The sequence below is a fragment of the Phalacrocorax aristotelis genome, chromosome 17 (assembly GCF_949628215.1).
Source record: "Phalacrocorax aristotelis chromosome 17, bGulAri2.1, whole genome shotgun sequence".
Taxonomy (NCBI): Eukaryota; Metazoa; Chordata; class Aves; order Suliformes; family Phalacrocoracidae; genus Phalacrocorax; species Phalacrocorax aristotelis.
In genome coordinates, this window is record NC_134292.1 from 385,882 (window position 1) to 409,242 (window position 23,361).

At 48.4% G+C, this 23,361-nt stretch overlaps 1 protein-coding gene and 1 long non-coding RNA gene across 3 annotated transcripts in view; both read right to left on the reverse strand.

Annotated features, from left to right (window-relative positions):
• Positions 1-23,361, reverse strand: part of LOC142065821 (protein ELYS-like) — a 91,867-nt gene that overhangs the window by 24,352 nt on the left and 44,154 nt on the right. The gene's annotated exons all lie outside the window — the stretch shown is intronic.
• The window catches only part of LOC142065822 (uncharacterized), a 29,437-nt gene that overhangs the window by 4,703 nt on the left and 1,373 nt on the right, over positions 1-23,361 (reverse strand). Inside the window, exons 2-3 of one of the 2 annotated variants that reach the window (XR_012663546.1) lie at positions 22,458-22,517; positions 21,289-21,352 (exon numbers count right to left, since the gene is read on the reverse strand). This is a non-coding gene — a long non-coding RNA (uncharacterized LOC142065822). The remainder of the gene's footprint in view (positions 1-21,288; positions 21,353-22,457; positions 22,518-23,361) is intronic. The other variant, XR_012663547.1, reaches the window with a different exon arrangement.

The window sequence follows — 23,361 nt, forward strand, 5'->3', positions numbered from 1 at the left end:
ATGGCTTGATCACCTTTTGGATAGAGGAGGAATATGCAAATTCTATGAAAGTATTTGCTATTCTACTAGGTAGGCCCTTACGAACACCCAATCTTCTGTGCTTTCCCCACCAGGGCATGATTCTAAGCAAGCACGTGGGGTACTCTGTCTGTGTTCTCTGTGCTAAAATAGACCTGTGGTTTCTATCAAGGAAAATACTATACATTGATGCTCTTATGTATCTGAACATCAAACTCTCATCGGCTGTCTCTTCTGTTGCAAAATGTTTTTCAAGGAAAGGAGAAAAGATACTGCAAATCGTGCTAAAAAGGGTTTCCATTTTCTTTCTGCTGTTATGTCTCTGTCAGAGTGTTTCTGCTGTCCGCTTTGTATACATGCTTTTGGGCATATCCTGTCACATGAAATGTTAACATTTGGTAGAGTCTTGTAAATTTAATCTGGTTTTCACATGAGATGTGGAAATTAATAGGGAAATATATCTGTGTTTACCTAAAATGTTTTAGCATCAAATAACAAAGGTCTACTGATAGGGGAAATGCAGGGCAAATTCAATAAGAAATGCAGAAGGGTAGCATAAGGATTTGAAAACATTCTCATGTTGCACAATGCTGTGTTAAATCATATTTCATAATGAGAGAGTAATGCAATGATAGCTGTAGTTGATGTCCCACAAGGTAGGCAATTTAGGAGCAAGTACTAGCAAGGCTGTCTTGTCAATTCTATTTCATCCTACTGCCAGTTCTGAGGAGAAAATATAAGCCAGGTCAGGGTGTATGTATGATTGTTATTTGGCAAAAGAATATTTTTCTGGTTTTAACTGGGATAGAGTTAATTTTCTTCCCTGCAGCTGGTGCAGTGCTGTGCTTTGGACTTCGTATGAAAACAATGCTGATAACAGACCGATGTTTTAGTTGTCGCTGGGCAGTGCTTGTACTAGTCAAGGGCTTTTCCAGCTTCCCATGCTCTGCTGGGAGCACCAGCAGCTCGGAGGGGAGGGGCACAGCTAAGAGAGCAGATTCAAACTGGCCAAAGGGATCTTCTAGATCACGTAACGTCATGCCCAGTATGTTACCTGGGAGGATCTGGCCGGGGGAGGGAAGGGACAATCACAGCTCAGGGACCAGCAGCATCGGTCGGCGGGTGGCGAGTGGTTGTGTCGTTCGTGTTTCTGGGTTTTTTTTCCCCTTATTATTATAATTATTATCTTATTTTAATTATTAAACTGTTCTTATCTCAACCCACAAGTTTTTTTCCTTTTTCTTTTGCTCTTCCGATTCTCTCTCCCATCACACAGCGGTGGGGGGAGTGAGCGAGTGGCTGCGTGGTGTTTAGTTGCCGACTGGGGCTGAACTACAACACAGGTATAACTCTTCTTCTGTTACTTGCTGCCAAGCTTACAGTCGTTTCGTTTCTGGATTTGATAGAACTGCTGTAGGAAATAACAGATCGGCTATGATGTTATATTCCAATTTTACGCTTCGTTTTCTCTGTCCATTACAGTGACAGCAGTTGTTGTTTATGGGCATCCTAAGGATGCATAGGTAGGAAAGGTGAAGATACAACAGGGACAAATGAGAACTTAACGCCATCACATGCTGTTTTTCTGATTTAAACAGAAAAATAAAAAAAGAAGTGCAAGCAATATCATTTTAATTACTTCAATTGTTCTTCCCCTGTAAAACATCTTTATCCCTTTTCTTCTCCCAGCCAGTTCCATTTCTTTACTGAGGATCAGATTTGAGCTTTGCGAACGCCTAAATCTTCCTTCTTGAGTCTTCAAATGTTTTCTTGTAGCTGTAAGTGTCTGTTCAGATACACACTCAGGCAGAGAGCGTTATGAAACTGAAACTCCTTCATAAAGTGAAATTAAACTGTTTTGTGAAAATGCTTGGAATTATCATGGTCCACTTGGATCCAAGCTGGGAACAAAACTCCAAATTATTGGCAGTGCTCTCTTGCTCTTTTTATTTGCCTTGTTTGATTTAGTCTTTTGTTCCATTTATTTGTGTTTGGTTATACTGAACTGTGCCATAGAAGAGAAAATGAGTTTCAGTATTGAGCAGCTATGTTTCTAGCAGTCAGTACTACAGCAACAGTAATGAGAAGCTCATATATTATGTAATACCTTTGATTTCACATGTTCCCCCAGTGCTTTTGTAACTTAAACTTTAGAATAGGGTTAGTTCGGCTCCTCCTGGATAAAGCTTCCACTAGGATTGAATAAATAATATCCTTACAGGTTTAAGACAAAAAAGGAAAGCATATCTTATTCAGATGGGAACTTACCAGGGAATTTGGAGAAGAAAGGGAATTTCCTTATTTAAAATTCAAGTAAGATGTTGCTCTCAGCGCACACACTCTGAAAATGCCACAGACAGTTTTTAACGATCATGGAGGCGCACATTTTCATGGGATGTCTTTTCCAACAACTGCGCAGAGCACCCATCCCAGCCGTGGGGCACCCAGCTGCTTGGCACCAGGGAGCAGGGAGGACTGCAGCCTGGCTACCTTGTGCTTCTGTTCAGTCTTTTAAAAAAGTGATAAAAAAACCTAGTTGAGCATCAGCTTCAAAATAGAGCTGTGCACGCTGATACGGGTTGGGCTGAGAAGCATAATAGCCACAAAAAGGCAATGTATTACAGAAAGTGCTAATACTTAAGTATACAGAGGAGATGCCAACCTAAAATTAGGCTGAATTATAAAAGAATATCAAGCCTTTCTAAAGCTTTACATAGATTATTTTTCAATTTCTGACTCTTTCAGACCTGTACAACAGCCAGATCTCCAGCTTGACCTGCTATTATTTCCTTAAGAGCATTCTATTTGAACACAGCATCCTTCAACCATTCAACGGAAGACCTTGAACTCTGCTCCTTCTCATAGCAGGGGTTATGCTGAGAACACTTTTAATAACACCCCTTTTCATCTAGGGATGCTTCTGGAATATATATGCTACTAGTTTCCTTGGAGACTGACATGCAGTCAGCACAATGGCTCTATAGCACCTGTAAATCAAACTTCAAAAGAAGGGACCGTCCTTGTTAGTGGAAATGGCATGCATGGTGGTGAAAGAAGAGTGTTTTGCTTTCTACTTGTCTTCCAGAGGATGAGATGGCAGTGGTCCCATATAGAGGTGGAGGCCTAGGGACTGCGAGATGGCGTCAGATGGTGAAGGCTGGGCAGACTGTCTGTGTATCAGAGTTCAGACTGCCTGGAGATTTTATCAAAACATAGCACAGGGCCTCATTCAATTTGTGGACTACAGGGCCTTGTTTTGCAAATGGTTTTGTGGATGCCGTAGTGTAGGGGAATAGACAGGGATCGGCGACCAGAAGATCACGGGATGTGACGGAAAGATAGACTCCTCCCCATAGGAGTGGCAGGAACAGGAAGTGCAAGAGCTGTATAAGCGTGTGACGCAGTTAAATAAACGGACATTTTGTATCCATCATATTGATGTCTGTGCATCGCTGTCCCCAGGGTGGGTAGAGCCCTGTGTCCCGGAGATATGTGGCCCAAGATAAGTTCTCCCGTAGAAGCGTACAGCTACAAGTGGTGACCCCGACGTGATCGGCGGGGCAGCATGGCAAGTTCGCCGGGGGGAAAAGATAGCTTGAGGCACGCAGGGGCGGGATGGGGAGCCGCAGGTCGGCGGGTGCGCCATGGAATCAGTCGTAAATGTACTGAAGGGATTGGGGAAGGAATATGGAACTTCCATTTCAAAGGCGCCTACCTCAAAGGCCATCCAATGGATGATTATGCAGGGGCTCACACGGAGTCCCGCAGACATATTTAATAAAGATAATTGGGTGAGAATTAAAGAGGAGTTAGCCGAAAGGGCTATGATGGGAAAACCCCAGTACATACAGCTCTGAGGAAAGATACACCGGTTACTATTGAAAGCTCGGGATGATCAGGAGACGTGGCGGCAGGCACGGCTGTGCCTGCACGGTGCTACAGGCGACAGTAGCCCGGAAATAGACCCAGGATGGGCAGTGGGGACGCAGACAGGGGCAAGCATCGCAGGAGATGGGGAAGAAGCGGAGAGTTCGGACGGAGTAGCCTGGCCAGCGACTCAGTCTGAGGCTCCCAAAGAGGTGGATCGGGAAGCAGCGGTGTTCCCTGTTGAGCCAGCAGGACCCTTGGAATGCCCCCCCGCCCCGCATACCCCTGGGATGATTTGGCACAGGTGCGGGTGCCTGCGCGCGGGGAGGGGGGCGTGGCAGCGGACGCAGCGGGAGTGACGGAGCGGAAGGAGAAAGATGACCAGCGCCGGAAGCAGCGCCGGCAGCGGCACCGCCCTCTGCCCGGCCCTCGAGACTGGCTCCCGGGGCAACCCTTGAGATGGGAGTCGGACGAGGAGGGGGATTGGGGTGCCTGGAGGGGAGGACAGGGTGGGTATAGATCAACCTCGAGTAGCAGCGAATCAGAAGTTGGGGGAGAAACCGATGCCCACATGTGGGAAGAGGGGGCAGCTTGCCTGCAGCGCGCAAAAAAGAGGCATAAGGCAGCAGGGACTCGGAGGACCAGTCAGAAGGAGGGAGGAGAGGGACCGCCAAAAGGGGAGGTCCGGAGCGCTGCAGCTCCGGAGGGGTCCGCGGAGGACGTGCTGCGGCAGCTGCAGTAGGTTATGCGCGCACTAGGGGAAGTAACTCGGCGGCAGACAGGACTCTTAACGAAGGGGGCGCCCCAGCGACAGTCAGTCGAGTTACCTAACTGGCGGCTGATAGCCAGAGATTGTAGCCTCGATGGAGTAAGGATAGAGATGCCCGGGATATTCCCTGTCCAGATAGCTCCTGGAGGAGGGGCAGGGAGCTGCAAGCGGTAACGGAGAGTTCCCACAGAGCGTATAGCAAAGTGGGCAGGTATGAAAAAAAAGTGGAACCTTGGCAAAAGATAGAGCAAGGACTAGCAGAGCCATTTACAACGTTTTGTGACAGGCTGCAGAAGGCTATTATAGAATCAGAATTGCCACAAGCAGCCAAGGAGGCAGTCCTTATGGATTGCCTCCGAAATCAAGCAAATCCGCAAACACAAGATGTCCTCCGCACCCTGGTGGTGGGGGCATCATTGGGTCAAACCATCAGGCATGTCTTGCGCCAGGAGGCGTTGAATCAGCATGGCGGTGTGGGAGCGCACATCTGCCAGAACTCTGACTGTGGAAGTGAAGAAAGGGTGATGGTGCAAGCGGCCGGGGTGGGGCCGAGATGTCACTTGTGTGGATGGCAAGGGCACTTTAAAGCTGGGTGCCCGCTAGCGGAAAGGGGAGGACGTAATGGAGGAGGAGCGTGCCCAGTAGGGAGGTGCTGGGTGTGTGGGAAGCCAGGACACCTGGCAAGAGATTGTCCAACCACAAAGCCGGGAAACGGCTAAAGGAGGGCGAAGCGAGGGGGATTCGCACCTCCTGTGAGTCAAATGGCCCCCATCATGGTGCCAGTGCCAGGAGCTTGGCCCACCGTAGCGGGCCAAGGGGGAGTGAAACTTCGGGCAGGGGAGCAGAACCAGCAAGATTTGCAGGTTACGGCCCCCACGTGGCCTTGGTCATAGGCTGTAACGAGAGACCCATGGCGGCGGTGATGATTACCCCGCAAGAGCCGAGTTGCCCGGCACGGATATGCCTGGGAATGTTAGTGGATACCGGGGCAGATGTCACAGTGATGCCACTCGAACGGTGGCCACCAACTTGGCCCCTTGCCATGGGAAAACGTATAATAGGGGTAGGAGGAGAGCAACAGACGAGGACTAGTACTTGCCCTGTGAAACTCGAAGTCATGGACGAGGAGGCAGGGAAGCTCCTCACGGCCGTAGTGACCATACTAGTAGCAGATGGGGTAGCAAGCCCCTTGTTAGGGCGGGACGCCCTTGCCCAGATGGGGATCGGGTTGAAAAATTTAGCATAAGGGCCACTGCCTCAGAGGGGCTTCGTCAGCACAAGTTGGTGTGGAAAACCAAACAGCCCGTCTGGGTGGAGCAGTGGCCCCTGACAACAGAGAAAACAGAGGCTGTAAGAGCTATAGTAAAACGAGAGCACGAAGCAGGACACCTAGAGCCCTCGATGAGCCCGTGGAACACCCCTATATTTGCTATAAAAAAGAAAGATAAAAACCAATGGAGGATGCTGCATGACCTTAGAGCAGTAAATCAGCAAATGGAGGACATGGGGCCTCTCCAACCTGGCCTACCAGATCTGAGTGCTGTCCCGAAAGGATGGCGAGTCATTGTGTTAGATCTCAAAGACTTCTTCAGTATTCCGCTACATCCAGATGATAGAAAGAGATTTGCCTTTACTCTGCCCACGGTGAACCGCGCAGAACCAGGTAGTAGATGGCAGTGGACAGGACTTTCGCAGGGGATGAAAATTTCTCCAGCGATCTGCCAGAGGTATGTGGCTTCTGCATTGCAGCAAGTAAGGCAACAGTATCAGGAGAGAGTCTCCATGATCCACTACATGGATGACGTCCTCATAGCTGCGCCCACCGAGGCGTTGTGTGAACAAGTCTTTTCAGACACCCAAAGGGGCCTTGCGGGACAGGGCCTCAAGGTAGCTGAGGCAAAGGTACAGCGAGGACCAGTGTGTGGATTTCTGGGTGCTAGAATACAAGGGGATTCCATACAAGCTCAGCCTATTAAACTTACACCTAAGGTTAAAAATTTACACGATGTACAGAAGCTGGTAGGAGCACTGCAGTGGTTGAGGACATTCGTGCGTGTCACCAGTGAGGAGATGCAACCTTTCTATGCGTTGCTGAAAGGGACCGACCCGTGGGAGCCCAGGAGTTTAGACGCTGAGGCAGTCCAGCAGTTGCAGATGATAGAACGTCGAATGCAAAAGGAAGGAGTATGGCGGTGGGACCCTCAAGAGGAATTAATTGCAGGTTGGATTCTGACCGCCAGTGGAGGATTAGGATTGCTATATCAAATACGGGCGGGGGAAGAAAAGCCACTGCGATGGGTATATCAGAAGGTTCCCAAGGATGCATTCTCCACAAAAGTCAAGGTAGCCGGGGGAATGATTTGGCGTCTGTGACGGGAAAGCAAGGGAATCTTTGGGAAGGAGCCAGATAAGGTCACAGTGCCGTGGAATGGGGAGAAATGGCAGAAGGTGGTAGAGAGTGAAGAGGATATACAATTGGCAGTATACTCGTACCCAGGGAAAATCGTCACAGGCACGGTACAGAGGTGGGCCGAGACAGCCAAAGTGGTGGATTTGAGTGTGGATAGTAGAGTTTTGGATACCCCTCACCCAGGACCAACATATTTCACAGACGCTTCCTCGAAGACGAACAGAGCGGCGGTAGTGTGGAAAGAAGAGAATAGTTGGATGCACCAGACGTATGAGGAGCAGGGTAAAAGTGTGCAGTGGCTGGAGGCGAAAGCGCTAGAGATGGCCCTGCGAAAGGATATAGATCGGCATATAAATGTGTGCACGGACTCTTTATATGTGTACAAATTAGTCACGTCCATGAAACAAGGAGGGTGCACCACACACGGAAATTGCCTTGATGCTAGAGGTTGCTTTATCGCAGCGAGGAGCAACTGTGACAGTAATTCACATTCGCAGTCATCAGACGGGGCCTGGACCACTGATTGAGGGGAATCGCATGGCTGATGAGGCAGCCGCGGGAGTCTGGACGTTGACGGAGGCAAAGAAACTGCATGAACAACTGCACCTGGGTGCTAAAGCCTTGGCAAAGGAGTGTGGCATCTCAATAAGAGCAGCAAGAGAAGTAGTAGCCACCTGTCCTTACTGTCAGCACTCGCCATTGTGGGAGGCAGGAGTCAACCCTCAAGGACTGGAAGCAAATGCTATCTGGCAGACTGACTTTACTGAATGTCCACAGTTGGCCCCCAGACAGCACCTGGCAATTACAATTGATACATATAGTGGAGTCATCATGGCTACTCAGCATCGGAAGCAGACCGCAACGCACTTGACTGCGCATTGGACCACGGTAATGGCGTGGCTTGGAAAGCCTACCGAGATAAAAACAGATAATGGACCATGCTTTCGGGCTCAAAGTACCGAAGAATGGTGTAAAGCTTGGAATATTGTATTAAAACATGGCATTGCTTACAATAGCACGGGGCAGGCAATAGTTGAACGCGCTCATCGCACCTTGAAAGCAAAAATAATACAGCTTGGGGAGGGGGAGGGGTATAAGGGAGCTATACCCATAGCAGCTCAGCAAACTATTTTAATGCCTGCATTATATTCGCTTAATCATTTTATACGCGGGCAGGAGCAAGTTACAGCAGCGGAGAAGCACTCTGGCAAAGCTCAAGCAGGGGAGCGCTATCCGCAGGTACGAGTAAGGTTCCCAGGCAGTGAGCAATGGGAGAGTGGATGGAAACTGAGATGCCTGGGGAGGGGCTACGCTGCGGCTGAGAACGAAGGGCACACAGAATGGGTGCCTGCAAAGTGTGTGAAAGCAGAACTGTGCAAGGATGTGCAACGAATAATCCCTTTCTGAGTTGTCTCTTTGCAGGGTCTGCTGACATGGATCCTCATGCTAGCCGTACCACTGGGAAAAGAAATGAGCTCCTTGACAAGATCGCAAGCACTATTGCAACGAGAGCGACACTGGGAAAGGGCGGCAAAAGAGAGATATGAACTGGAACTGGATAGTAATAATTGGGGGGATCTTGTTGTGTGTAGTAACCATGGTTACTTGTGGGCTGCCATTGTTATGCTGTGTTATAAGACAAATCAAAGAGCGCCTGCGAGAGTTACATGAATATAGACCTGACCGCAATATGTATCCGCTTACGCAAGTAGCTTTGTAGAATTTTAGTAGCATGGGGAGGGGGAGATGTAGGGGAATAGACAGGGATCGGCGACCGGAAGATCACGGGATGTGACGGAAAGATAGACTTCTCCCCATAGGAGTGGCAGGAACAGGAAGCGCAAGAGCTATATAAGCGTGTGACGCAGCTAAATAAACGGAGATTTTGTATCCATCATATTGATGTCTGTGCATCACTGTCCCCAGGGTGGGTAGAGCCCTGTGTCCCGGAGATATGCGGCCCAAGATAAGTTCTCCCATAGAAGCGTACAGCAACACCGTAGTTACAGAGTAACTACTGTCTAGATATGAAAAGATATTTTAGTAATTCTAATCAGCTCGAGCATCCCTTTAGCAACTTCTTCCATGCTATCACAGATCTTGCAGTCTTCAGATATCCCTTCTATCTAGCCTTCCCGCGTGAAGAGATAAGGCCCATTCACTGTGAGGAGATGAGTTTGGATCTGTTTTCTGCAACCCAAATGCTTTCCAGCATGGTTAAGGGGTATGTCCTGATGGTTTCCTATTCCTTTCCCTTATGTCGATGTTTTAAAATGTTATGAGTTTTGGCAGTTAGAAATTTGGTCAACATTTAGCTTCCCAGATTTGCTCTCACACAGAAACAAAATTAAAGTATATATTTGCTTTTAGATGAGCTACAGATTCCAAGAGGGCTAAAAATAAATAATTGGAGCCTCAACTGGGGAAGAGATGAGGTACTACAGGTGAGGGGAAAAGGCTTCCCATTGGAACAGACACATGGGAATTCAGTCTAACAACACTTGGTCAAATAACAATAATATATATAATCCTTATTATTCCCGCTTTAGAACCAGTGCTGTTCCTGCCAATGACAACGTGCAAATTTCCTGTAACTTCACTCTGACAGACAAGTTCTCTAGAGCAAATCCACAGCTGAAAATTGCCAGCTGTAGATACAACAATTTAACAAACATAGCAAATGCCCTTCACAGTCTGTACAGATTCTGTGACTATGGTACTCAAATGTTTGATTAGGTAGTGCTGGGGCTGCTCGTTGGCTGAGCCTGCTGACCGAGGAGGAGGTCCTTTTGACTGCTTACCCCTTGCTTTGTGAGGGAGGTGGGCAAGGGAACCCACAGTGAGAGCAAATGGTTATTCCGTTTTATCATGGCCTTTCCAAGTGAAAACAGAGGGACGCAGTCACCTACTGTGTGATTTTGTAATCCGTAGCTTCCGAACCTGGTACATTACCACCTACAACAATGAGCAAAGCTACAGTTGGATGAGATTTGATCAGATCTGATGTGTAGCCATAGGGCAGTCCTAATTCTTGTGTTGTTCCCTGCAGCCTTCCATGCTGTTAGGACACAGCCATCTTTTCTGCTCTGCTCTCCTACCTCCATCAGCCACTGCCGAAAGGCTTCTAAGATTTATGCAGAAGGAATTCGTTTCATCCAGTAAGAGGCTTTATCAAGCCTGTGTGATAATCACTCAGGGAGGCTCTTCCAGGAAAGCTGCTGCTCCAATTTCCAGTGAGCAGGTCCCCAGACAGAGGAGCAGAAGTGCTGATTTTATTTCTAAGCATAATAGAGGGACTCTTGATTCACATTTACAGGAAGTGAGTTGTGACTGCCATGATCAGGACTAGAGGGGCCCTGCCTCCAGCCGGGTGGAAGAAAGGGATAACCAGGCTTACTTGTCTGTGTGGATCCAATGGCCTGGCACGTCCGACCCACGGGAGTATACAGCTTTAGTGGACACCGGCGCACAGTGCACCTTAATGCCATCAAACTGTATAGAGGCAGAGCCCATCAGCATTGCTGGAGTGACAGGGGGATCCCAAGAGCTAACTGTATTGGAGGCCGAAGTGAGCCTAACCAGAAATGAGTGGCAAAAGCACCCCATGGTGACTGGCCCAGAGGCTCCATGCGTCCTGGGCATAGACTGCCTCAGCAAAGAGTACTTCAAGGACCCAAAAGGGTACAAGGGGGCTTTTGGTGTAGCTGCCTTGGAGATGGAGAGAATTAAACAGCTGTCTCCCGTGCCTGGCCTCTCGAAGGACCCTTCTGTTGTGGGGTTGCTGAGGGTCAAAGAACAACAGGTGCCCATCGCCACCACAACAGTGCACCGGCGGCAATATCGCACCAACTGAGACTCTCTGATTCCCATCCATGAGCTCATTCACCGACTGAAGAGCCAAGGAGTCATCAGTAAGACCCACTCACCCTTTAACAGTCCCATATGGCCAGTGCAGAAGTCTAATGGAGAGTGGAGGCTAACAGTAGACTTATCGTGGCCTGAATGAAGTCACTCCACCATTGAGTGCTGCTGTGCCAGACATGCTAGAACTTCAATACGAACTGGAGTCAAAGACAGCCAAGTGGTATGCCACAACTGATATCGCTAATGCATTCTTCTCAGTCCCTCTGGCAGCAGAGTGCAGGCCATAGTTTGCTTTCACTTGGAGGGGTGTCCAGTACACCTGGAATAGACTGCCCCGGGGGTGGAAACACAGTCCTACCATTTGCCATGGACTGATTCAGACTGTACTGGAACAGGGAGAAGCTCCAGAACACCTTCAATACATTGATGACATCATCGTGTAGGGCAACACAGTGGAAGAAGCTTTTGAGAAAGGAGAGAAAATAGTCCAAATCCTTCTGAAAGCTGGTTTTGCCATAAAACAAAGTTAAGGGACCCACACAAGAGATCCAGTTCTTAGGAATCAAATGGCAAGATGGTCGTCGTCAGATCCCAATGGATGTGATCAACAAAATAGCAGCCATGTCTCCACCAACTAGCAAAAAGGAAACACAAGCTTTCTTGGGCGTTGTGGGTTTTTGGAGAATGCATATTCCAAATTACAGTATGATCGTAAGCCCTCTCTATCAAGTGACCCGGAAGGAGAATGATTTCAAATGGGGCCCTGAGCAACGACAAGCCTTTGAACAGATTAAACAGGAGCTAGTTCATGCAGTAGCCCTTGGGCCAGTCTGGGCAGGGCAAGATGCAAAGAACATGCTCTACACCGCTGCTGGGGAGAATGACCCTACCTGGAGCCTCTGGCAGAAAGTGCCTGGGGAGACCCGAGGTCGACCCCTAGGGTTTTGGAGTCGGGGATACAGAGGGTCCGAAGCCCACTATACTCCAACTGAAAAAGAGATATTGGCAGCATATGAAGGGGTTCGAGCTGCTTCAGAAGTGGTTGGTACTGAGGCACAGTTGCTCCTGGCACCCCGACTGCCAGTGCTGGGCTGGATGTTCAAAGGAAACATCCCCTCTACACACCATGCAACTGATGCTACATGGAGTAAATGGGTTGCACTGATCACCCAGCGGGCTCGAGTAGGAAACCCCAGTCGCCCAGGAATCTTGGAATTGATTATGGACTGGCCAGAAGGCAAAGATTTTGGATTATCACCAGAGGAGGGGGCGACATGTGCTGAAGAAGCCCCACTCTATAACAAACTGCCAGAAAACGAGAAGCAATACGCCCTGTTCACTGATGGGTCCTGTCGCCTTGTGGGAAAGCACCGGAGATGGAAGGCTGCTGTATGGAGTCCTACACGATAATTAGCAGAAACTGCTGAAGGAGAAGGTGAATCGAGCCAGTTTGCAGAGGTAAAGGCCATCCAGCTGGCCTTAGACATTGCTGAATGGGAAAAGAGAATTGAGTCAGACAACGGGACTCACTTCCAAAATAACCTCATAGGCACCTGGGCCAAAGAGCACGGCATTGAGTGGGTGTATCACATCCCCTATCACGCACCAGCCTCTGGAAAAATCCAGCGGTACGATGGACTGTTAAAAACTACACTGAGAGCAATGGGGGGGGGGGGGTGGAACATTCAAGCACTGGGATGCACATTTAGCAAAGGCCACCTGGTTAGTCAACAGGAGGGGATCTGCCAGGTGAGCTGGCCCTGCCCAGTCAGAAATCCTACATACTGCGGAAGGGGACAGAGTCCCTGTAATGCACATAAAAAGTACACTGGGCAACACAGTCTGGGCTCTTCCTGCCTCAGGCAAAGGCAAAGCCATTCGTGGGGTTGCTTTTGTTCGAGGACCTGTGTGCACTTGGTGGGTGATGCAGGAGGATGGAGAAATCCAATGTGTGCCTCAAGGGGGTTTGATTTTGGGCGAAAACAGCCAATGAACCGAATGGCACAATGCGAACTGCTATACAATATTGTGTGTCACCTATGTGTTGTATCAATGATATCAGAGTACGAGCCTCCCAACCCATGGAAGAGAAACTGTGAAACAAGTGAAGTGCAGCAGTGACGGAACGATGACTGACTCGGTATGCAGCAACCCAACGCCACACACACCACCTCTCCCACCCTGAAAGCCTGATACAGCAGATGGAGCCCAGAGTCATGGACTGGGTGAACTCAATGGACATTTTAATGGACATTTTACAGGGAAGGTCCATGATCTAAGGGAACGATGTCTGTGTATGATGTTAAAGGATGGGAAGGGGAGGGGTGGTGGTTGGTACGGTTGCATTGCATCGTATGGGACCTGGGCATGGTGTAAATGGTATGGAATAAGGGGTGGAGAATGTGCTGGTTTTGGCTGAGAAGGGGTTAATCCTCCTCACCATGGGGGGTCAGCTACCTTTCCAGCTTCCCGCGCTCTGCCGCGTGGCGGGGGGGGGGCTGGGAGGGGCAGGGCCATGGTGGGGGCGGCTGACCCCGACTGGCCAATGGCAGGTTCATTCCATACCATGTGACACCATGACCAGTATATTGAGGGGGGGCAGTGGCAGCGCGGGGGCGGCGCGGCGTCGGGTCGGCGGGCGGCTGCGGCGCGTGCGGTTTGTTTCGGCGGTTCGTTCCCCTCTCCCCTCCCTTCCCCCCCCCAGGGCTTTGCGCCTCTCGTTCTCCTTTACATTGCATTTCTGTTGTTGTTTCTTTTAATTTTAATTATTAAACTGTTCTTATCCCAACCCACGAGCGTTACCCTTCTGATTCTCTCCCCATCTACCGGTGGGGGAGTGAGCGAGCGGCTGTGTGGGGCTGAGCTGCCGGCTAAACCACAACACGTAGGAAGGGAATGGAGTCTGGAAGCATGAAGTCAAGATTCTCTACAGCTCACCACAAACAGTGGAGCTGCACACAGTCATAATGGCCTTTCGATTCTGGTCTACTGCCCCTCTTAATATCATTTCTGACTCCAAATACATAGTGGGCATGGTTCAACGAATAGAAAGAGTTCATCTTAAACATATAACAAAGCAAACCCAGTTTTTTAAATTTAAAGAACTTTTCTTAATTGAACAGCAGAAACACCCCTATTGTATAATTCATATTCGAAGTCACACACAGTTACTGGGTTTTCTTACACGTGGTAATGCCCGTGCTGACATTTTAACTAATGTAACCCTTGCTGCTCCCATATCAAATGTACTGGAGCAAGCACGACTCTCACGATTTTTTCCACCAATCAGCAAAAGCTTTAGTGAAACAATTCTGTATCACCATTGCTGACGTGAAGTTAATCGTGCAAACTTGCCCAGACTGTCAGGCCTGTGTATCTACCCCCCCTTAGCAGTGAACCCTCGAGGTCTACATTCCCTCCACCTGTGGCAAACAGATGTCATTCACATTCCTGAGTTTGGACGACTTAAATATGTTCACGTATCAGTTGATACGGTCTCTCACGCAATATGGGCAACGGCCGCCGCTAGCAAAACTAGCAGACATGTACAAGCCCATTTCCGAGCTGCTTTTGCTGCACTCAGAATCCCAAGTGAAATTAAAACCAACAACGGCCCAGCCTACAGCAGTAGCTGACTTAAAACCCTTTTTCACAAATGGGGTATTTGCCATGTTACTGGCATTCCCCACTCCCCTACCGGTCAAGCTATAATAGAACGAACACACCGCACAGTCAAACAACTGCTCCAAAAACAGAAAGGGGGAGATAGCCAAGAAACCCCGCACAACCGATTAGCAAAAATATTATATGTGATGAACCATTTGTCACTACTATTTGAAAACTATGACACCCCACCTATAGTAAAACACTATAAATCCATGAGCAAGCCCTAACATCAATTGAACATTCAGAACAGCCCTTAGTAACAATAAAAGATCTAAACATGGGCCTGTGGGAAGGCTCTCATCCGCTAATAACTTGGGGGAGAGGGTATGCTTGTGTCTCCACAGGTTGCGGTCCCCGATGGATTCCGGCAAAAGGAGTGAAACCATGGCTTTAGGCCTCATCACCTTCCTTGCCATCATCAGCCTCTGCCATTTGTGCGTCTCCATCCAACCACGAAGAAATGTCTGGGTTACCCTTGCAAGCTTAATGGGACAGGAGTCGATATGCCTGTCCTCAGTCAGTGCGGGTAATCCCTTTACAACACGTCTTGTGGGGACTCATGGTTGACTGGATGGGGAATCACAGGATGGTTCAAGGAAATAGTAAAAACTGCTATAGTATTTTTAATAATATTCCTAATTTTGCTTTTAATTTTGCCATTCTTTAGTCAGTGCTTGCAGCGATTAATAGAGAGAATAGTAAAAAATGTCTGTCTAATACAAAATAAAAACGGGGAGATGTGGGGGATGAATTTGCAAGTAACTTAGCGCTGTTTGACATGTCCTTGAGCTGAAGCAGCGCAGCAGTAAAAAACAGAGACAGGAGCATGGGAATGTCAAGAAAGAATTAAGTAAGCTAAAACAAATGAGGTAACGCAAATAGAACAGCCTATTAGAATGTAAGGCTCGTGCTCAGAGCTAGCTGACAAATAACAAATTGTGCACGTGATCACATGGAGAATGCGTCGAAGAGATATATAAAGCAGTGAAAAGCTGACAATAAAGGTTTTCTGCAGGACATCTGTCAGGAGTCTGTGACATTCATCCCTGCAAATGGTGACCACGACGTGGGAGAGCAACGCTGATGAGCAGCGTCCGCAGGGACCCCAGCCAGACAAATCAAGCTGACGGCGGGACCGCAGCTTTAATGCCAGGACATCACCTTAATATTACAGGTGAGTGGCTGGGGCAGTAAGCACAGGAGCTAATCTCTCTGCCGAAGAAGAGGCAATTGTTACGTTACTGATTCAGTTATCAAGCAAGCAAGGCATTAAATACAATACTTTTAAAATTATTACTGAAATTCCTGCAAAAGCATGGGGCTCCATCAACAGTCTCAGAAGTGTTCAATGTTAAAACATGGGAAGGAGCAGGACAAATGGTGGAGAGATGGTCCAGAGCCCCATCCCAAGAGCGGCGATAATCCCGGTGCAGAGGAAGCGGCGCCGGGGGCTCTAACACCCGCGCCACCCCGTGAGGAACCGGGGCTGGTGCTGGTACCAGGGAGGGGTGGAGCAGAGGCCGCTGTCAGCAGGGCGCCATTCGCAGGCGGCAGATCAGCAACCAGAAACCAACGCCGGAGCCGTGCATCTGCGGCGGCGCCGACCCAGGACCCGCGCCCGCCCGACCCTGCCACCAGCACCCACACCAAGAGAATATGAAACAGGAGCCAAAACAACATCCCGATTTGGAAAGACCTGCCGCCGGAAAGGGGGAAATGGCGGTTCCAAGTTTGAAGAAGTGTTTTCCAACAAATGAACACACCGCACAGTCAAACAACTACTCCAAAAACAAAAAGGGGGAGATAGCCAAGAAACCCCGCACAACCAATTAGCAAAAATACTATACATGATGAACCATTTGTCGCTACCATTCCAAAATGACGATACCCCACCTATAGTAAAACACTATAAAGCCATGGGCAAAGCCATGTTGGAACAGGTTTGCTTCTGGAGGGACTGCAGCCAGCCACGGGCAAGGGGAGGAGTTCATTGCAATGTTAAAACCTATAACCTGGCCCAAAGGGACCAGGGGTGGAGATTGTCATGGATATACCTTTAAGTTGTTGTAACCTGTGATTTGAGTTGCATGTTATAGGAATTACTACAGCAGGAACCACCTGAACCAATGGAGGACAAGCCTTTCAAGGAGCAGTGCGAGTGCAGCAGTGACCCGACCTGAGCTGGCTTTGGTGCCCAGTAACTCCACGCAACACACCACCTCTCCTGCCCTGAGTGACCACAAGAACAGATGGAGACCAAAGCCATGGACTAAACGATATCGGTGTATTTTATCAAAGGATGGGAAGGAGGGGGTGGAGGTTAATGAGGTTGTATTGGATATTGTGGAACCTCAGCATGATGTAAATGGTATGGAATAAGGGGTGGATACTGTCCTGGGTTCAGCTAGGATAGAGTTAAATTTCTTTGTAGTAGCTAGTATGAGATTATGCATTTAACAATATTGGTGGCAAATATTCGATAAGTAGTTTACATCTCTTAGGCTGTCTTTTTGTATGTGAACAGCAATGCATAACTCACCTTCCTAGAACTGCAGAACATTCATTAAATGGAAAAATTAAAATTATTTGGGTGCTTAAAGCTACTGGCTGTTCAAATAGGTGTGAAATTAGGGCTTTTCCTTAAAGCTGATATTTCTGGCTGTGATCTAATACTAGACCAGAATACTAGAATAACCCTATTTACATGTCTTTGGCAAAATAATAAGACACCCCAGAAGTGAGACATGCTTTTATTTTTGATAGAAACTAAATCCCACTTTTTTCTTAATCTTCTGTTGGTGGTGAGTTAGAAGGTTTTTTACTCCTAGACTACTCTGAGGTTTTGAGCAGAGAATTACTTTAAATATACACAGCTGACTATGCAGCAAAGGGTCAATCTAAAATACAAAAATAAATGGGTTTTATATTGATACCCTTCTGGAAGGGAGGAGGAGAGGAGATAGAGCTCTTCCACGTAGCACTGGTGATGTCTATACCATGCATGCCATAAGGCAGCTTTTATTTCAGGGATTGAAATCACTTGAGACATTGATTTGAAAAAAAAAAAGAAATCTTGTCTATGTAGATGGTTGAGAACTGCTGATGGACAGAGTCAAATTTTATCATTGTGATTTCATGGTAATATTTCACAAGTTCTAAGGAATATCTTGCATGCCCCTTTGAAGTGCACCTTGAGTTTACTTCTGAAATAGAATTGTTACAGAATAAACTTCTGAAAGTCTTCAAAATATTTACGTGGCCATAACTAGTAAATTTAGGGAAGAATGTGAAGCAGTTTATAAAGCTGCACAAGCTGTTGCAGGAGGATCACTTCAGACTGAAAGAGCATGATTCCTACCAAACTAATCCTTGTTTAGGTATAAATGATGAAGGAAAGACACAGCCAGGGCAGCTGACCCAAACTGACCAACAGGATATCCCATGAATGTCCGTGACATTCATCCCTGCACACTGCCTCAAAATATCAGGGGGAAAAAAGCCCCCCAAAACATTCAGTCAGCTCTCATTAAATATTTACAACAAATACCTAACTGCTTAAATACACCTAATATATCGTACTCTACATCTGCTTAGCAGTTACAGCTGAAACAACGCAAGTCAGTCTGTAAATCAGACAATGTTAGCTTTTTTTAAGGTTTCATTTATGATAGAAAAAAAATCAGTGAGTGAGGAGATACCCACTATGTTTTTATTTTGGGGGAAAAAAACCCGCAACCAAATCAAATCCCCAGTGTTGCAATACATAAGGCTACCAAAAAGGACCGGCAGATATGCTAATGCGTTTGGCTGTACCGAAGCATGCAAAGGAACAGTATTTTATGGTATCTCGACTGTTACAACAGAGAACGCAGACACTATCCATGCCATCAACATTTGGAATACGTGCTGTGCTTGGATCTCCACAAGGAAGACTGATATTTTTTTTAATCATTTGCAAGTCTTGTGCTGATGAGTTCTACTGACAAAGACATCGTCTCTAAGATGCACTCTGATGGCAAGTTCATAGAACGCAACCTCACTGAATAAGAAATATCTCAATTTTTCAAAATCTCTTTCTAACCAAAGTCACACTGTGGGGCTTTCAGATGGGCCAGATTATGAATCCTTTCACAACAAAAAACACATCAGCTAACCAGGATATTCTTGCAGTTGCCAGGTGCCTCTTCATCATCTTAAAAAAAAAAATCAACAGGGCCAGCAATAAGTATCACACCAGTCAACACACATCTCTTCCAGAACATCACCCTCACCAAAAGGAACATGCAGCGCTCACCTGCTCTGCAGATTCCAACATCACACACCGCTTCTGTCATCGCTTGTGGCACAAAATGTATCAAAACGCAGTAAACTACCATTACGCTAATGAGAAATCACCGCCCCGTGACTTCCTCATTACCACCCAGCTCACTTCAAATGCTCATACGCCGTTCCAAAGGCAGCCCACATGTTACCTACAAAACTGAAGAGCTCAACAATGGACCACAGCATTCTCTGATCTTAGATGCTGGCCACTGCCCCACCTTCTCAGACCTCTCACAGGCATGTGGCAGCACCACTCCGAGCCTGCCAGCGGCACCTGCAAAAAGCCAAGTGAAAAGGCACCTCCTGAGATGCTGCCCGATGCCACAGCCTGCCTGCACCGATCCCCGTCTCGCACTCCTTTCCCTCGACAGCCTCCCACCTGGCCTACGTCACTTCCAGGTGCCGTGTTCAGCTCGCCCGCTGTCCGTAACACCCAAATGGCACGCGTTGCTTGTAACTTCACCAGCAACACAACACCTCAGAAAAGAACTGCTACTTCAGCCCACCAATCACCACTTGCCTTGCTCGACTTGCCTCCGGTGCCCCAATCACGCTTTGCTCATTGCTACACTACTTCAAAACCAAAACAAAAACAAAAGACAAATGCAAGGAGCAACGGAGTCATAGAGCCATCAGTCACATCTTCCCTCTATATACACCATGCACCAACTCACCCGCTTACATCGGTCCCCTCAGTTCCCCTCCGTTGCCCTGCACAACTTATCCCTCAGCATCTCCAAAAACAATATCGAACAGGTCACCTGGTTGCACAGCAATACCTTCACCGTTCCAGTATTCCTACTCCAACATAGGAATACTACCTAAAGACCAACTACAACCTGCCATTAAAACAAACATATGACATCAAACATGAAGCCCTACGCACGTACAAGCTTGAACACCCTGCAGAGGTAATCTGCTCAGCTGAACTCTAGCTGCCTCTCCCAGATAGCTACAGTCACGGCCTCTGAGCCCACAAAACGTCACAGTGATTACGGTCCTCGCCTGCTGAGGAGGGCCACTCAATCTGAGATGACAGTACAACCTTTCCCCCAACAGCCTTAGCATAGCAACAGATGAACCCTAACCTCTCATCGCTGTGCCACCCACCCGACTCTACACGCCCAGCAAGGCAGCTCTGAGCCAAACTCACAAACGCACACACCAACGCTATGAGAAACACTACAAACTGCGCACCTCCGAGACGAGAGAACACTCTTGGCAAACACAGAGACAACTGGACAGAAGAGCTCATCCAGCAACAAGACCTGCAGAACCCTGACAGTGACGCAAGGAGGCCCTAACGCGATCCAAAAAGATTAGAAAAGCATCAGGGCCCGTGACAAGAAGTTCCTCTCAAAACTGAGAGGGAGGGTGCACAAGAAGCCTGGCTACAAGACCTAAGAACATAAGGATGGAGGGAAGAAATGACACTCCTTGAAAACGGACAGAGCAGAGCTGTTCACGCATCTGGGAATGATGCTGCAGGTGACAACTGCCCAGAAACTCCTCAAACACCAGAGCGATCCACACTTTAAACTGTAACACAAAGAAAGAAGCATGCAATGGGTGCCATCCCCACAATTAGAACCTTGCCAGCCCCTAGGGATAGCACTGTGCTTCTGAAAGCAAAGAGAACATCATGACCTGAGAAAGGTCTAAGACACTGAACACAGACTATACAAACTACACAACAACACACACAGCCTGGAGCCGCCCTACCCGGCACAAACTAGCATCACACTGAAGAGGAACTCGCTCCCCTTACCTGCCCAAAGGGGACCGCCTCCTGGACAGCCCTCACCCCTAGGCTATCTTTAAAACCCCTTCCTGCCATGGCCAACCTTGTCCCCACCCTACCCCGACCCCTTCCCCAGCACCCCTGCCTCAACTTAGCTGTCAGGGGGCCAGGAGTCTCAATCCATCCTTGACAAGAATACACACAGTCAGTCCACCAAACAAAACCTGCAGTTGCTAGGTGCCTTTTCATCAGCCAGAATAAAAAAAAACAACCCATACACAACCTAAATCAAGGCTGAAGAGTGCTGTCGGTCAGCATCACATCGCAGCCACTTCCCACAACATTTCCCACCTCACACACACCACAGCATTCCTCTCTGTACTCCACAACAATTCCAGAATTGGCCACCACTCTTGTCGTTGCTTGGGGCGCCTACGTAGGATACCAAGAGACACAGAATGACCATTGCGCATGCAAGAAATAACCACCTCCACACGCCTTCTCTCTGTGACACAGCTCACCACAGAGCACCCGGCGCGTGCCTGGGGGCACAGGCGCTGCAGTCCCACGGCATGCATGCCAAGCACCGGCCGACAGCACGCATGCTGGGGGGCAGCGGCCTTTCCTTACCAGGAAGCAGCAACGAGCACGACGGCATCACCTCGCAGGCACCGCAGCATCGCAGGGCTGTTACCTGCAGAGAGAACAACGCGGATCGCAGGGACACCACCGTGCGTGCGCGGCTCCCGGGCTCAGTACCCAATTCTGGTCGCTGGGCAGCAGCATTATCTGAATTACTCTCCTTGATTAATACCATCCGGAGACCGTAACTTGGCTGCGTGCACAGAGCTTCTATTCCTCTGCACCTTTCCCCCTCGCAGCCCCAGCAGCACCATTCATTGCCTCTGCACCAAACAGCCAAGTGTCTCGAGCATTTCAGTCCTTTCCTCTCGACTGCTTAAAAAAATCTGGTGCTTGCTACTGTCCATGCCACTGCCCCCACCCCCATGCCCTAGGGAGGAGAAGCAGCACAGCAAACCTGGGGAACAAGGTTGGGTTCCCCGCCCCCGCAGAATAAGCCCCAGGAATTGCTGCAGATGTGTGCCATCAGGGTTCTGATATGGCTTTGTTTTGTTTTTGTTTTTTTTTTCCTCCCTTCTTTCCATAATTAATAATTGGGGTTGCTTTTCCAAAATATTGGGTTCTGTGGGGGTTTTTTGTGCTTTTCCCCACAAAAAAGGGTAATTTTCACTTTCGGTTTTGTGCATGAGAATGATTGGTGGGTGGTTTTAGGTTGTTGTTCCCTCCCCGCCGTCCCCCCTCCCCCTTTTTTTTTTCCATTCCAGCTGCACAAATCCAGCTGGAGTTGGCTTTCCCAGAAGCCCCAAATTATTTTCTTTCCACCAGAATTGTTTGGGTTTTTGTTTGGATTTTTTGTCTGTTTGGGGTTTTTCACCCCCCATTGCAGACCCAGAGTCAGGGGGTTTGGGGTATTTTTGTGCCCTGGCAGCAGCTCCCAGGCTCTGTACGCAGCCCCACAGGGCAAAGTCCCCACTTGGGGGAATCGGCCCCAAATGGGAAAATGAAGAAAAGGAGAAAAAACCCTGAATAACCTGAAAAATAACACCTACTCCAGCCCACCAAGCACCAGTCACCTTGCCTGACTCACCTCCAGGGGCCAGATCACACGCGGCTTGTCACTTAGCACCCTCAAGTCAAAAAAAAAAAAAAGTAAATCCCATAATGCAGCCCTATAGCCATCAGTCACATCTTCCCTCCAGGACTACACACAGACTCACCTTCTTACAGCGCTCCCCCGGGCTCTCCTCCGTTGCCCTGCACGACTCATCCATCTGCACCTGGAAAAATAGTGTTACTGAACAAGTCACCTGGAGGCACAGCAACAGCTTAACCATTCCACAGGACTCGTTCCCATGTAGGAATACCACCTACAACCCAACTACAGCCTGCTGTTAAAGGAAATACCTTCAATCAAACGTTAAGCCCTCGCACATACAAGCTTGAACAGCTGTGAGATGCACTCTGCTCAGCTAGCACTCTAGCTGCCTCTCCCAGACAGCTACGGTCATCCCCTCAGCACCCACAAAACACTATGGAAATCACTGTTCTCATCCGCTGCCAACGGCTACTCACTCCAAAGAGGGCTGTACAGGCTTTGCCGAAACAGTCTATGCATATTAACAGTAACCATACGCTCTTATAGCTACTCTTTCCCTAACTCTAGCATTGCTATACCCCCACCTGGAGCACCTCTGACACAGATGTGCACAGACCAACGCTGCAAGCAAACTACAGATCATGTGACCCAGGGTCCTAAGAAAACTCTCACCAAGAAGATTGACCCCTGGAGATGCCATCACACGAGAAGATCGATGGGGCCGCGAAGAAGAATCTACAGCATCCACAGAGAAGTTGCACATAATCACCTGTGAGTAAAGAGCAACTCCAAAACTGGGAAGACAGATGGATGCATGACAAGCCAGGCTTAAAGGTCTAAGAACATTCAGATGCAGGGAAAGGGCTCCAGGTAATCAGACTGCTCTTCTGCAGCAATGCTGAGGCTGCCGTAATCACCACTGCAGAAAAATGACCATCTGTAAACTTCTGATATTAGAGACACACAAGACAGATCTGTGCATTACATAAATAACGTGGGCAAGGAAGCTCTCAGCGTTATGCTGA